This window comes from Phocoena phocoena, chromosome 4 (genome assembly GCF_963924675.1).
Source record: "Phocoena phocoena chromosome 4, mPhoPho1.1, whole genome shotgun sequence".
Classification (NCBI taxonomy): Eukaryota; Metazoa; Chordata; class Mammalia; order Artiodactyla; family Phocoenidae; genus Phocoena; species Phocoena phocoena.
This window is the reverse complement of record NC_089222.1, coordinates 66,716-80,751: the sequence shown is the minus strand read 5'-3', so window position 1 is coordinate 80,751 and position 14,036 is coordinate 66,716.

Sequence of the window (14,036 nt, the reverse complement as noted above, 5' to 3'; positions counted from 1 at the left end):
AGTTCATCTAGCTTTTCTTCTAACGTAAGCTCTTGCCACACAAATGCTCCTGTTGTGTTTCCCTGCACCCAATGTCCTGGCCTGGGAGTGGGGATTTCGGGTGTAGTCGTTGGGGGAGCCGGAGTCTTTTTTGGTTTTACCCTAAGTTGGGGTTTTTCCTTAAACCCTCCATCGGCACTGGGGATATTTCCTAACACTAATAGTAATCCTATAAAAATCACTTTAAGCAAAACCAGGGGAAAACAAGGGGAACCACACAGAGGAGAGCTTTGCTTCTCCATATTTGTACCTGATAGTACCAGCTTTGCTAGGCACTATGGGTCTCGTCCGTGCTGAGACTCAAAGGCACTTCTTATATGGCTCCCGACATCATTCCGTGTATTAGTGATATCTTATGATGTTTCTTTTTCTGTGTGACGTAGTTCACGTAGAATCACCGTACCTGCATCCACTCACTATGCCGCTACGGGCCTGATGACACAGATTTCATTGCTGAGTGATATTGCATTGTACGTACATGCCACAACTTCTTTATCCATTTTTTGCTTTCTGGGATATTTACCTGATACTGTAGACGAGCTTCTTGTGAACACAGCCGTCCCAAATATTGGGGTGGCTGTCTGTTTTTGATTTTAATTTCCGTAAGCTATAGGACCATAAGTGGAAGTGCCATAGGCTGTGTTGCTTTGTTTCTTACCTGTTTCAGGAAACACCATACACTTCTCCACGGTGGCTGCTGGCAATTTACATCCTGCCAATCAGCATAACAAGGCTCCCTGTTCTCCATATCCTGTCCTACCTTTCTGGATTTTACACTTTTTTCAGATGGCCCTTTTGCCGGGGGGGCAATGAGACTTCATTGTAGTGCAGATTTCCTTTACAGGCTTGCTTGGTTGGCCAAAAAGGGCGTATGCGTTTTTTCCTGAATATATTCAGGAAAAAACGCATACGCCCTTTTTGGCCAAGTGCATCATTGTCAACGTTGTGCCTCTTTCCCTATGCTTTCAGGGCAATTCCAGTCTACCCCCTGCAATCGTTTTCCTGAAATTCTGCCCCGCTTTCAAGTCACCTTCTCAGGCTTACTTCAATATATTTTTGGAGGATTGCTGTCAATTATAACTCTGCAGGTTTGTGAATTACAGTGACCCTGAGCTCCTTTCTTCAACTCGCTTTCTTGTGAGCTGGGCACAAAACCGCAGGATTGCTTCAGGCCCTAATCTGTTTCCAGCAGGGCACACTGAGCCTTTGTTTAATTCCTCTTCCTGGTGGGCAATGAGTGTTACATTTGCCCGTGCAGACACATACAGCTAGTCTCTCATTGGTTCTCCCTATTCCTGTTCATCTTGCACAGAAATTGCAAACTGTGCCAAACAGGAGGTTAAAGGCACTGACTCTCCAAGCGGGGAGAGTGTTAGTAAAGCGTCTGGAATGGTGAACCCGAGGACAAGGATACGAAAACTGAGATCCATTTTAAATCATTTCCCAATCTCACGGTGTACCATACTCTGTGTTTCCCATGCATGTTTTAGCTGAAGGAAGAATCCCTTGAACCTGGAGAGTTGGGACCCATGGAATGGGTACCATGCAGTATGACTTCAAAGGGTCTGCATTTGCTCACCGAAACTCAACAATGCTATCAGCCTGAAGTGTCCAGCCTTATGTCTCAACCAGCTCTGGGTGTAGATGTGGTCAATCCCGGTTGCATCACATGCCCTGAGTGAATTATTTAAGAATTGCTCTCTATTTCACTGTCTTTGTCTTTTGTTTTTGAAATTTATTTTGATAATGGGATTTATCGGATTTTCACTGCTGCATTTATGCCGCTGTACACACGCTTGATTCTCTTACTGAGATATATAAATCCATGGGTTTTAAGATTCTTCCTAGTCAGGTATATTCCTAGGCGTTGAATATGTGGTGTTCAGTCCATTTCGTTGAGCAAGGAGTAGGTCTTGTCTATTACATATTTGGCTTATGGAATGTTATCTGTGCTAATTTCAGTCTCTGGTTTTATGCAGCACCTTAAGGCACCTTTCCCCATAAGCAAGCATTAGTTGGTTTTCTAAATTTGAGACCCTGTTCTGTTTTGTAATTCAGTTCATGTGTAGTCAAGATTACATTCCGTGTATTAGTGATATCTTATGATGTTTCTTTTTCTGTGTGACGTAGTTCACGTAGAATCACCGTACCTGCATCCACTCACTATGCCGCTACGGGCCTGATGACACAGATTTCATTGCTGAGTGATATTGCATTGCACGTACGTGCCACAACTTCTTTATCCATTTTTTGCTTTCTGGGATATTTACCTGGTACTGTAGACGAGCTTCCTGGGAACACTGCCGTCCCAAACTTTGGTGTGGCTCTCTGTTTTTGATTTTAATTTCTCTAAGCAATAGGACCATAAGTGCAATTGCCATAGGCTGTGTTGGTTTATTTCTTACGTGTTTCAGGAAACACCATACACTTCTCCAGGGTGGCTGTTCACAATTTACATCGTCCGAATCAGCATAACAAGGCTCCCAGTTCTCCATAACCTGTCCTACCTTTCTGGATTTTACACTTTTTTCAGATGGCCCTTTTGCACGGGGGCCAGTGAGACTTCATTGTAGTGCAGATTTCCTTTACAGGCTTGCTTGGTTGGCCAAAAAGTGCGTATGCGTTTTTTCCTGAATATATTCACGAAAAAACGCATACGCCCTTTTTGGCCAAGTGCATCATTGTCGACGTTCTGCCTCTTTTCCTATGCTTTCAGGGCAATTCCAGTCTACCCCCTGCAATCGTTTTCCTGAAATTCTGCCCCGCTTTCAAGTCCCCTTGGCAGGCTTCCTTCAATATATTTTTGGAGGATAGCTGTCATTTATAACTATGCTGGTTTGTGAATTACAGTGCCCCTGAGCTCCTTTCTTCAACTCGCTTTCTTGTGAACTGGGCACAAAACGGCAGGATTGCTTCAGGCCCTAATCTGTTTCCGGCAGGGCACACTGAGCCTTTGGTTAATTCCTCTTCCTGGTGGGAAATGAGCGTTACATTTGCCCGTTCAGACACCTACAGCTAGTCTCTCATTGGTTCTCCCTATTCCTGTTCATCTTGCACAGAAATTGCAAGCTGTGCCTAAAAGGAGGTTAAAGGCACTGACTCTCCAAGCGGGGAGAGTGTTAGTAAAGCATCTGGAATGGTGAACCCGAGGACCAGGGTACGAAAACTGAGATGCATTTTAAATCGTTTCCCAATCACACTGTGGACGATACTCTGGGTTTCCCATGCATGTTTTAGCTGGAGGAAGAATCCCTTGAACCTGGAGAGTTGGGACCCAGGGTATGAGTACCATGCAGTATGACTTCAAAGGGTCTGCATTTGCTCACCAAAACTCACCAATGCTATCAGCCTGAAGTGTCCAGCCTTATGTCTCAACCAGCTCTGGGTGTAGATGTGGTCAATCCCGGTTGCATCACATGCCCTGAGTGAATTATTTAAGAATTGCTCTCTATTTCACTGTCTTTGTGTTTTGTTTTTGAAATTTATTTTGATAATGGGATTTATCGGATTTTCACTGCTGCATTTATGCCGCTGTACACACGCTTGATTCTCTTATGGAGACATATAAATCCATGGGTTTTAAGATTCTTCCTAGTCAGGTATATTCCTAGGTGTTGAAAATGTGGTGTTGAGTCCATTTCGTTGAGCAAGGAGTAGGTTTTGTCTATTACATATTTGGCTTATGGAATGTTATCTGTGCTAATTTCAGTCTCTGGTTTTATGCAGCACCCGAACGCACCTTTCCCCATAAGCAAGCACTAGTTGGTTTTCTAAATTTGAGACCCTGTTCTGTTTTGTAATTCAGTTTATGTGTAGTCAAGTTTGCATTCCGTGTATTAGTGATATCTTATGATGTTTCTTTTTCTGTGTGACGTAGTTCACGTAGAATCACCGTACCTGCATCCACTCACTATGCCGCTACGGGCCTGATGACACAGATTTCATTGCTGAGTGATATTGCATTGTACGTACATGCCACAACTTCTTTATCCATTTTTTGCTTTCTGGGATATTTACCTGATACTGTAGACGAGCTTCTTGTGAACACAGCCGTCCCAAATATTGGGGTGGCTGTCTGTTTTTGATTTTAATTTCCGTAAGCTATAGGACCATAAGTGGAAGTGCCATAGGCTGTGTTGCTTTGTTTCTTACCTGTTTCAGGAAACACCATACACTTCTCCACGGTGGCTGCTGGCAATTTACATCCTGCCAATCAGCATAACAAGGCTCCCTGTTCTCCATATCCTGTCCTACCTTTCTGGATTTTACACTTTTTTCAGATGGCCCTTTTGCCCGGGGGGCAATGAGACTTCATTGTAGTGCAGATTTCCTTTACAGGCTTGCTTGGTTGGCCAAAAAGGGCATATGCGTTTTTTCCTGAATATATTCAGGAAAAAACGCATACGCCCTTTTTGGCCAAGTGCATCATTGTCAACGTTGTGCCTCTTTCCCTATGCTTTCAGGGCAATTCCAGTCTACCCCCTGCAATCGTTTTCCTGAAATTCTGCCCCGCTTTCAAGTCACCTTCTCAGGCTTACTTCAATATATTTTTGGAGGATTGCTGTCATTTATAACTCTGCAGGTTTGTGAATTACAGTGACCCTGAGCTCCTTTCTTCAACTCGCTTTCTTGTGAGCTGGGCACAAAACCGCAGGATTGCTTCAGGACCTAATCTGTTTCCAGCAGGGCACACTGAGCCTTTGTTTAATTCCTCTTCCTGGTGGGCAATGAGTGTTACATTTGCCCGTGCAGACACATACAGCTAGTCTCTCATTGGTTCTCCCTATTCCTGTTCATCTTGAACAGAAATTGCAAACTGTGCCAAACAGGAGGTTAAAGGCACTGACTCTCCAAGCGGGGAGAGTGTTAGTAAAGCGTCTGGAATGGTGAACCCGAGGACAAGGATACGAAAACTGAGATCCATTTTAAATCATTTCCCAATCTCACGGTGTACCATACTCTGTGTTTCACATGCATGTTTTAGCTGAAGGAAGAATCCCTTGAACCTGGAGAGTTGGGACCCATGGAATGGGTACCATGCAGTATGACTTCAAAGGGTCTGCATTTGCTCACCGAAACTCAACAATGCTATCAGCCTGAAGTGTCCAGCCTTATGTCTCAACCAGCTCTGGGTGTAGATGTGGTCAATCCCGGTTGCATCACATGCCCTGAGTGAATTATTTAAGAATTGCTCTCTATTTCACTGTCTTTGTCTTTGGTTTTTGAAATTTATTTTGATAATGGGATTTATCGGATTTTCACTGCTGCATTTATGCCGCTGTACACACGCTTGATTCTCTTACTGAGATATATAAATCCATGGGTTTTAAGATTCTTCCTAGTCAGGTATATTCCTAGGCGTTGAATATGTGGTGTTCAGTCCATTTCGTTGAGCAAGGAGTAGGTCTTGTCTATTACATATTTGGCTTATGGAATGTTATCTGTGCTAATTTCAGTCTCTGGTTTTATGCAGCACCTTAAGGCACCTTTCCCCATAAGCAAGCATTAGTTGGTTTTCTAAATTTGAGACCCTGTTCTGTTTTGTAATTCAGTTCATGTGTAGTCAAGATTACATTCCGTGTATTAGTGATATCTTATGATGTTTCTTTTTCTGTGTGACGTAGTTCACGTAGAATCACCGTACCTGCATCCACTCACTATGCCGCTACGGGCCTGATGACACAGATTTCATTGCTGAGTGATATTGCATTGCACGTACGTGCCACAACTTCTTTATCCATTTTTTGCTTTCTGGGATATTTACCTGGTACTGTAGACGAGCTTCCTGGGAACACTGCCGTCCCAAACTTTGGTGTGGCTCTCTGTTTTGATTTTAATTTCTCTAAGCAATAGGACCATAAGTGCAATTGCCATAGGCTGTGTTGCTTTATTTCTTACGTGTTTCAGGAAACACCATACACTTCTCCAGGGTGGCTGTTCACAATTTACATCCTCCCAATCAGCATAACAAGGCTCCCAGTTCTCCATAACCTGTCCTACCTTTCTGGATTTTACACTTTTTTCAGATGGCCCTTTTGCCCGGGGGGCAGTGAGAATTCATTGTAGTGCAGATTTCCTTTACAGGCTTGCTTGGTTGGCCCAAAAGGGCGTACGCGTTTTTTCCTGAATATATTCAGGAAAAAACGCATACGCCCTTTTTGGCCAAGTGCATCATTGTCGACGTTGTGCCTCTTTTCCTATGCTTTCAGGGCAATTCCAGTCTACCCCCTGCAATCGTTTTCCTGAAATTCTGCCCCGCTTTCAAGTCCCCTTCGCAGGCTTACTTCAATATATTTTTGGAGGATAGCTGTCATTTATAACTCTGCAGGTTTGTGAATTACAGTGCCCCTGAGCTCCTTTCTTCAACTCGCTTTCTTGTGAGCTGGGCACAAAATCGCAGGATTGCTTCAGGCCCTAATCTGTTTCCAGCAGGGCACACTGAGCCTTTGCTTAATTCCTCTTCCTGGTGGGCAATGAGCGTTAAATTTGCCCGTGCAGACACCTACAGCTAGTCTCTCATTGGTTCTCCCTATTCCTGTTCATCTTGCACAGAAATTGCAAGCTGTGCCAAAGAGGAGGTTAAAGGCACTGACTCTCCAAGCGGGGAGAGTGTTAGTAAAGCATCTGGAATGGTGAACCCGAGGACCAGGATACGAAAACTGAGATCCATTTTAAATCGTTTCCCAATCTCATGGTGTACCATACTCTGTGTTTCCCATGCATGTTTTAGCTGGAGGAAGAATCCCTTGAACCTGGAGATTTGGGACCCATGGAATGGGTACCATGTAGTGTGACTTCAAAGGGTCTGCATTTGCTCACCGAAACTCACCAATGCTATCAGCCTGAAGTGTCCAGCCTTATGTCTCAACCGGCTCTGGGTGTAGATGTGGTCAATCCCGGTTGCATCACATGCCCTGAGTGAATTATTTAAGAATTGCTCTCTATTTCACTGTCTTTGTGTTTTGTTTTCGAAATTTATTTTGATAATGGGATTTATCGGATTTTCACTGCTGCGTTTCGGCCGCTGTACACACGCTTGATTCTCTTACGGAGACATATATACCCATGGGTTTTAAGATTCTTCCTAGTCAGGTATATTCCTAGGCGTTGAACATGTGGTGTTGGGTCCATTACGTTGAGCAAGGAGTAGGTCTTGTCTATTACATATTTGGCTTATGGAAAGTTATCTGTGCTAATTTCAGTCTCTGGTTTTATGCAGCACCCCAACGAACCTTTCCCCATAAGCAAGCACTAGTTGGTTTTCTAAATTTGAGACCCTGTTCTGTTTTGTAATTCAGTTCATGTGTAGTCAAGTTTACATTCCGTGTATTAGTGATATCTTATGATGTTTCTTTTTCTGTGTGATGTAGTTCACGTAGAATCACCGTACCTGCATCCACTCACTATGCCGCTACGGGCCTGATGACACAGATTTCATTGCTGAGTGATATTGCATTGTACGTACGTGCCGCAACTTCTTTATCCATTTTTTGCTTTCTGGGATATTTACCTGATACTGTAGACGAGCTTCTTGTGAACACAGCCGTCCCAAATATTGGGGTGGCTGTCTGTTTTTGATTTTAATTTCCGTAAGCTATAGGACCATAAGTGGAAGTGCCATAGGCTGTGATGCTTTGTTTCTTACGTGTTTCAGGAAACACCATACACTTCTCCAGGGTGGCTGCTGGCAATTTACATCCTGCCAATCAGCATAACAAGGCTCCCTCTTCTCCATATCCTGTCCTACCTTTCTGGATTTTACACTTTTTTCAGATGGCGCTTTTGCCCGGGGGGCAGTGAGACTTAATTGTAGTGCAGATTTCCTTTACAGGCTTGCTTGGTTGGTCAAAAAGGGCGTATGCCTTTTTTCCTGAATATATTCAGGAAAAAACGCCTATGCCCTTTTTGGCCAGGTGCATCATTGTCGACGTTGTGCCTCTTTCCCTATGCTTTCAGGGCAATTCCAGTCTACCCCCTGCAATCGTTTTCCTGAAATTCTGCCCCACTTTCAAGTCCCCTTCGCAGGCTTACTTCAATATATTTTTGGAGGATAGCTGTCATTCATAACTCTGCAGATTTGTGAATTACAGTGCCCCTGAGCTCTTTTCTTCAACTCGCTTTCTTGTGAGCTGGGCACAAAACCGCAGGATTATTTCAGGCCCTAATCTGTTTCCAGAAGGGCACACTGAGCCTTTGTTTAATTCCTCTTCCTGGTGGGCAATGAGCGTTACATTTGCCCGTGCAGACACCTACAGCTAGTCTCTCATTGGTTCTCCCTATTCCTGTTCATCTTGCACAGAAATTGCAAGCTGTGCCAAAGAGGAGGTTAAATGCACTGACTCTCCAAGCGGGGAGAGTGTTAGTAAAGCATCTGGAATGGTGAACCCGAGGACCAGGATACGAAAACTGAGATGCATTTTAAATCGTTTCCCAATCACACGGTGGACGATACTCTGGGTTTCCCATGCATGTTTTAGCTGGAGGAAGAATCCCTTGAACCTGGAGAGTTGGGACCCAGGGAATGAGTACCATGCAGTATGACTTCAAAGGGTCTGCATTTGCTCACCAAAACTCACCAATGCTATCAGCCTGAAGTGTCCAGCCTTATGTCTCAACCAGCTCTGGGTGTAGATGTGTTAAATCCCGGTTGCATCACATGCCCTGAGTGAATTATTTAAGAATTGCTCTCTATTTCACTGTCTTTGTGTTTTGTTTTGAAATTTATTTTGATAATGGGATTTATTGGATTTTCACTGCTGCGTTTATGCCGCTGTACACACACTTGATTCTCTTACGGAGACATATAATTCTATGGGTTTTAAGATTCTTCCTAGTCAGGTATATTCCTAGGCGTTGAATATGTGGTGTTGAGACCATTTCGTTGAGCAAGGAGTAGGTCTTGTCTATTACATATTTGGCTTATGGAATGTTATCTGTGCTAATTTCAGTCTCTGGTTTTATGCAGCACCCCAAGGCACCTTTCCCCATAAGCAAGCGCTAGTTGGTTTTCTAAATTTGAGACCCTGTTCTGTTTTGTAATTCAGTTCATGTGTAGTCAAGTTTACATTCCGTGTATTAGTGATATCTTATGATGTTTCTTTTTCTGTGTGACGTAGTTCACGTAGAATCACCTTACCTGCATCCACTCACTATGCCGCTACGGGCCTGATGACACAGATTTCATTGCTGAGTGATATTGCATTGCACGTACGTGCCACAACTTCTTTATCCATTTTTTGCTTTCTGGGATATTTACCTGGTACTGTAGACGAGCTTCTTGGGAACACAGCCGTCCCAAACTTTGGGGTGGCTCTCTGTTTTTGATTTTAATTTCCCTAAGGAATAGGACCATAAGTGCAATTGCCATAGGCTGTGTTGCTTTATTTCTTACGTGTTTCAGGAAACACCATACACTTCTCCAGGGTGGCTGTTCACAATTTCCATCCTGCCAATCAGCATAACAAGGCTCCCTGTTCTCCATATCCTGTCCTACCTTTCTGGATTTTACACTTTTTTCAGATGGCCCTTTTGCACGGGGAGGGGCAGTGAGATTTCATTGTAGTGCAGATTTCCTTTACAGGCTTGCTTGCTTGGCCAAAAAGGGCATATGCGTCTTTTCCTGAATATATTCAGGAAAAGACGCATACGCCCATTTAGCCAAATGCATCATTGTCGACGTTGTGCCTCTTTTCCTATGCTTTCAGGGCTATTCCAGTCTACCCTCTGCAATCATTTTCCTGAAATTCTGCCCCGCTTTCAAGTCCCCTTCACAGGCTTACTTCAATATATTTTTGGAAGATAGCTGTCATTTAAAACTCTGCAGGTTTGTGAATTACAGTGCCCCTGAGCTCCTTTCTTCAACTCGCTTTCTTGTGAGCTGGGCACAAAACCGCAGGATTGCTTCAGGCCCTAATCTGTTTCCAGCAGGGCACGGTGAGCCTTTGGTTACTTCCTCTTCCTGGTGGGAAATGAGCCTTACATTTGCCCGTGCAGACACCTACAGCTAGTCTCTCATTGGTTCTCCCTATTCCTGTTCATCTTGCACAGAAATTGCAAGCTGTGCGAAACAGGAGGTTAAAGGCACTGACTCTCCAAGCGGGGAGAGTGTTAGTAAAGCATCTGGAATGGTGAACCCGAGAACCAGGATACGAAAACTGAGATGCATTTTAAATCGTTTCCTAATCACACGGTGGACGATACACTGTGTTTCACATGCATGTTTTAGCTGGAGGAAGAATCACTTGAACCTGGAGAGTTGGGACCCATGGAATGGGTACCATGCAGTATGACTTCAAAGGGTCTGCATTTGCTCACCGAAACTCACCAATGCTATCAGCCTGAAGTGTCCAGCCTTATGTCTCAACCAGCTCTGGGTGTAGTTGTGGTAAATCCCGGTTGCATCACATGCCCTGAGTGAATTATTTAAGAATTGCTCTCTATTTCACTGTCTTTGTGTTTTGTTTTTGAAATTTATTTTGATAATGGGATTTATCGGATTTTCACTGCTGCGTTTATGCCGCTGTACACACGCTTGATTCTCTTATGGAGACATATAAATCCATGGGTTTTAAGATTCTTCCTAGTCAGGTATATTCCTAGGTGTTGAAAATGTGGTGTTGAGTCCATTTCGTTGAGCAAGGAGTAGGTTTTGTCTATTACATATTTGGCTTATGGAATGTTATCTGTGCTAATTTCAGTCTCTGTTTTTATGCAGCACCCGAACGCACCTTTCCCCATAAGCAAGCACTAGTTGGTTTTCTAAATTTGAGACCCTGTTCTGTTTTGTAATTCAGTTCATGTGTAGTCAAGTTTACATTCCGTGTATTAGTGATATCTTATGATGTTTCTTTTTCTGTGTGACGTAGTTCACGTAGAATCACCGTACCTGCATCCACTCACTATGCCGCTACGGGCCTGATGACACAGATTTCATTGCTGTGTGATATTGCATTGCACGTACGTGCCACAACTTCTTTATCCATTTTTTGCTTTCTGGGATAATTATCTGGTACTGTAGACGAGCTTCTTGTGAACACAGCCGTCCCAAACATTGGGGTGGCTGTCTGTTTTTGATTTCAATTTCCGTAATCTTTGGGACCATAGTTGGAAGTGCCATAGGCTGTGTTGCTTTGTTTCTTATGGGTTTCAGGAAACACCATACACTTCTCCAGGGTGGCTGTTGGCAATTTACATCCTGTCAATCAGCATAACAAGGCTCCCTGTTCTCCATATCCTGTCCTAACTTTCTGGATTTTACACTTTTTTCAGATGGCCCTTTTGCCCAGGGAGCAGTTAGACTTCATTGTAGTGCAGATTTCCTTTACAGGCTTGCTTGGTTTGCGAAAAAAGGGCGTATGCGTTTTTTCCTGAATATATTCAGGAAAAAATGCATACGCACTTTTTGGCCAAGTGCACCATTGTCGACATTCTGCCTCTTTTCCTATGCTTTCTGGGCAATTCCAGTCTACCCCCTGCAATCGTTTTCCTGAAATTCTGCCCCGCTTTCAAGTCAACTTCACAGGCTTACTTCAATATATTTTTGGAGGATAGCTGTCATTTATAACTCTGCAGGTTTGTGAATTACAGTGCCACTGAGCTCCTTTCTTCAACTCGCTTTCTTGTGAGCTGGGCACAAAACCGCAGGATTGCTTCAGGCCCTAATCTGTTTCCGGCAGGGCATGCTGAGCCTTTGGTTAATTCCTCTTCCTGGTGGGAAATGAGCCTTACATTTGCCCGTGCAGACACCTATAGCTAGTCTCTCATTGGTTCTCCCTATTCCTGTTCATCTTGCGCAGAAATTGCAAGCTGTGCCAAACAGGAGGTTAAAGGCACTGACTCTCCAAGCGGAGAGAGTTTTAGTAAACCGTCTGGAATGGTGAACCCGAGGACCAGGATACGAAAACTGAGATGCATTTTAAATCGTTTCCTAATCACACGGTGGACTATACTCGGCGTTTCCCATGCATGTTTTAGCTAAAGAAAGAATCCCTTGAACCTGGAGAGTTGGGACCCTTGGAATGGGTACCATGCAGTATGACTTCAAAGGATCTGCGTTTGCTCACCGAAACTCACCAATGCTATCAGCCTGAAGTGTCCAGCCTTATGTCTCAACCAGCTCTGGTTGTAGATGTGGTAAATCCAGGTTGCATCACATGCCCTGAGTGAATTATTTAAAAATTGCTACCTATTTCACTGTCATTGTGTTTTGTTTTTGAAATTTATTTTAATAATGGGATTTATCGGATTTTCACTGCTTCGTTTATGCCACCGTACACGCGCTTGATTCTCTTATGGAGACATAAAAGTCCATGGGTTTTAAGATTCTTACTAATCCGGTATATTCTTAGGCATTGAATATGGCGTGTTGAGTCCATTTCGTTGAGCAAGGAGTAGGTCTTCACTATTACATATTTGGCTTATGGAATGGTATCTGTTCTAATTTCAATCTCTGGTTTTATGCAGCACCCCAACTCACCTTTCCCCTTAAGGAAGCATAAGTTGGTTTTCTTAAATTGAAACCCTCTTCTCTTTTGTAATTCAGTTCATATGTAGCCATGTTAACATTCCATGTATTAGTGATATCTTATGTCTTTTTCTTTTTGAATTATGTGACTTCGAATGATCACACGTAACTCCTCTGGAGTTGTTATAACTGGCCGTATTTCATTGATTTCCAGGCTGAGTAATATTCCACTCTACATAAGCACCACATCTCTGTCCGTTTTTTCTCTGCAGATACATTTAAGTTATATCCTAGTCGAGGATCTTTTAAACAGAGAGGTGGTAAACATTGGGGTGCCTGTGTCCTCTCGATTTTTGTTTTTCCCAAGATATACGTCCATGAGTGCAAGTGTCCTGTGCTCGGTAGCTCATTTTTTAGATGCTTTAGTAAACACAATAGACTTATCCAGAGTGACCGTTGGCAATATACATTTCCACTATAAGACTCACAGGGCTCCCTTTTCTCCTTGCCCTGTCCTGCATTTCTGGTGTTTACACTTTATGAGGACGGCTCTTCTGACTGATGCAAAGTGATATGTTTTGTAGTATTGATTTCCAGTGCTCACCTGTTTGGTTGGCTAAAAAAGTGTATGCCCTTTTCTTGAATATATACAGAAAAAGACGCATACACCCTTTTTGGCCAACTGCAATGTTGGCAATGTTCAGCCCCTTTTCTTGTGCTTAATGGCGAGTCCTTTCTACCTCTTCCAATCCCTTTCCTGCCATTCTCCGTTGCTTACAAGTCCTTTTCTCTGACTTTCCTCAAGACATTTTTCAGTGATAGATATTTTCAATTCTGCAGTTTTGTGAATTTTAGTGCCCCTGAGTTCCATTTTCCAACTTGTGTTTATGGGAACTGGCCACAAAGCATCAGGATTCCTCAAGCCCTATTCTGTTTCCATGGGCAACCCTAGCCTTTGGTCAATTCGTCTTCCTGATTGGAAATTAGAGTGACATGTGCCTGTCCGAACACCTAGGACTTGTCTCTCATTGTTCCTCCTCCTTCTGCTTCATCCTCTGGACAAATTCCAAACTGTATGCAACAGGATGTTGACAGTGCTGACATCTCCAAGTGGGGAGACTGTTAGTAAAGACGCTGGAGTGGTGAACCCTAGCACCAAGAGATGAGGAGATGAGATGCCTTTTCCAAACATTTCCCGATCAGACGGTATACCATCCTCTGGGTGTGACAGGCATGTTTTAGGTGTAGGAAGGGTCCCATTCATGTGAGGAGAACACCAGGGGATTTTAAATATCAGTGTCTCTCCGCAACCCAAACTGGGGAATTTTTTAAGCTACGGCTACACATATGTTCATTAAGGGCCTTGGGAAGTAGGCAGAGTCCAAACTTTAGATGATTGAAGTCTTCAGGGTCAGAAGCACTCACCACTGTCTTCCCTTAGATTCCATTTTTACTGTCATTGATGGATGATGTCAATAAAAATATCTATTCTTTTTCAGATCATTTCCCCTTATAGGTTATTGCAAAATATTGA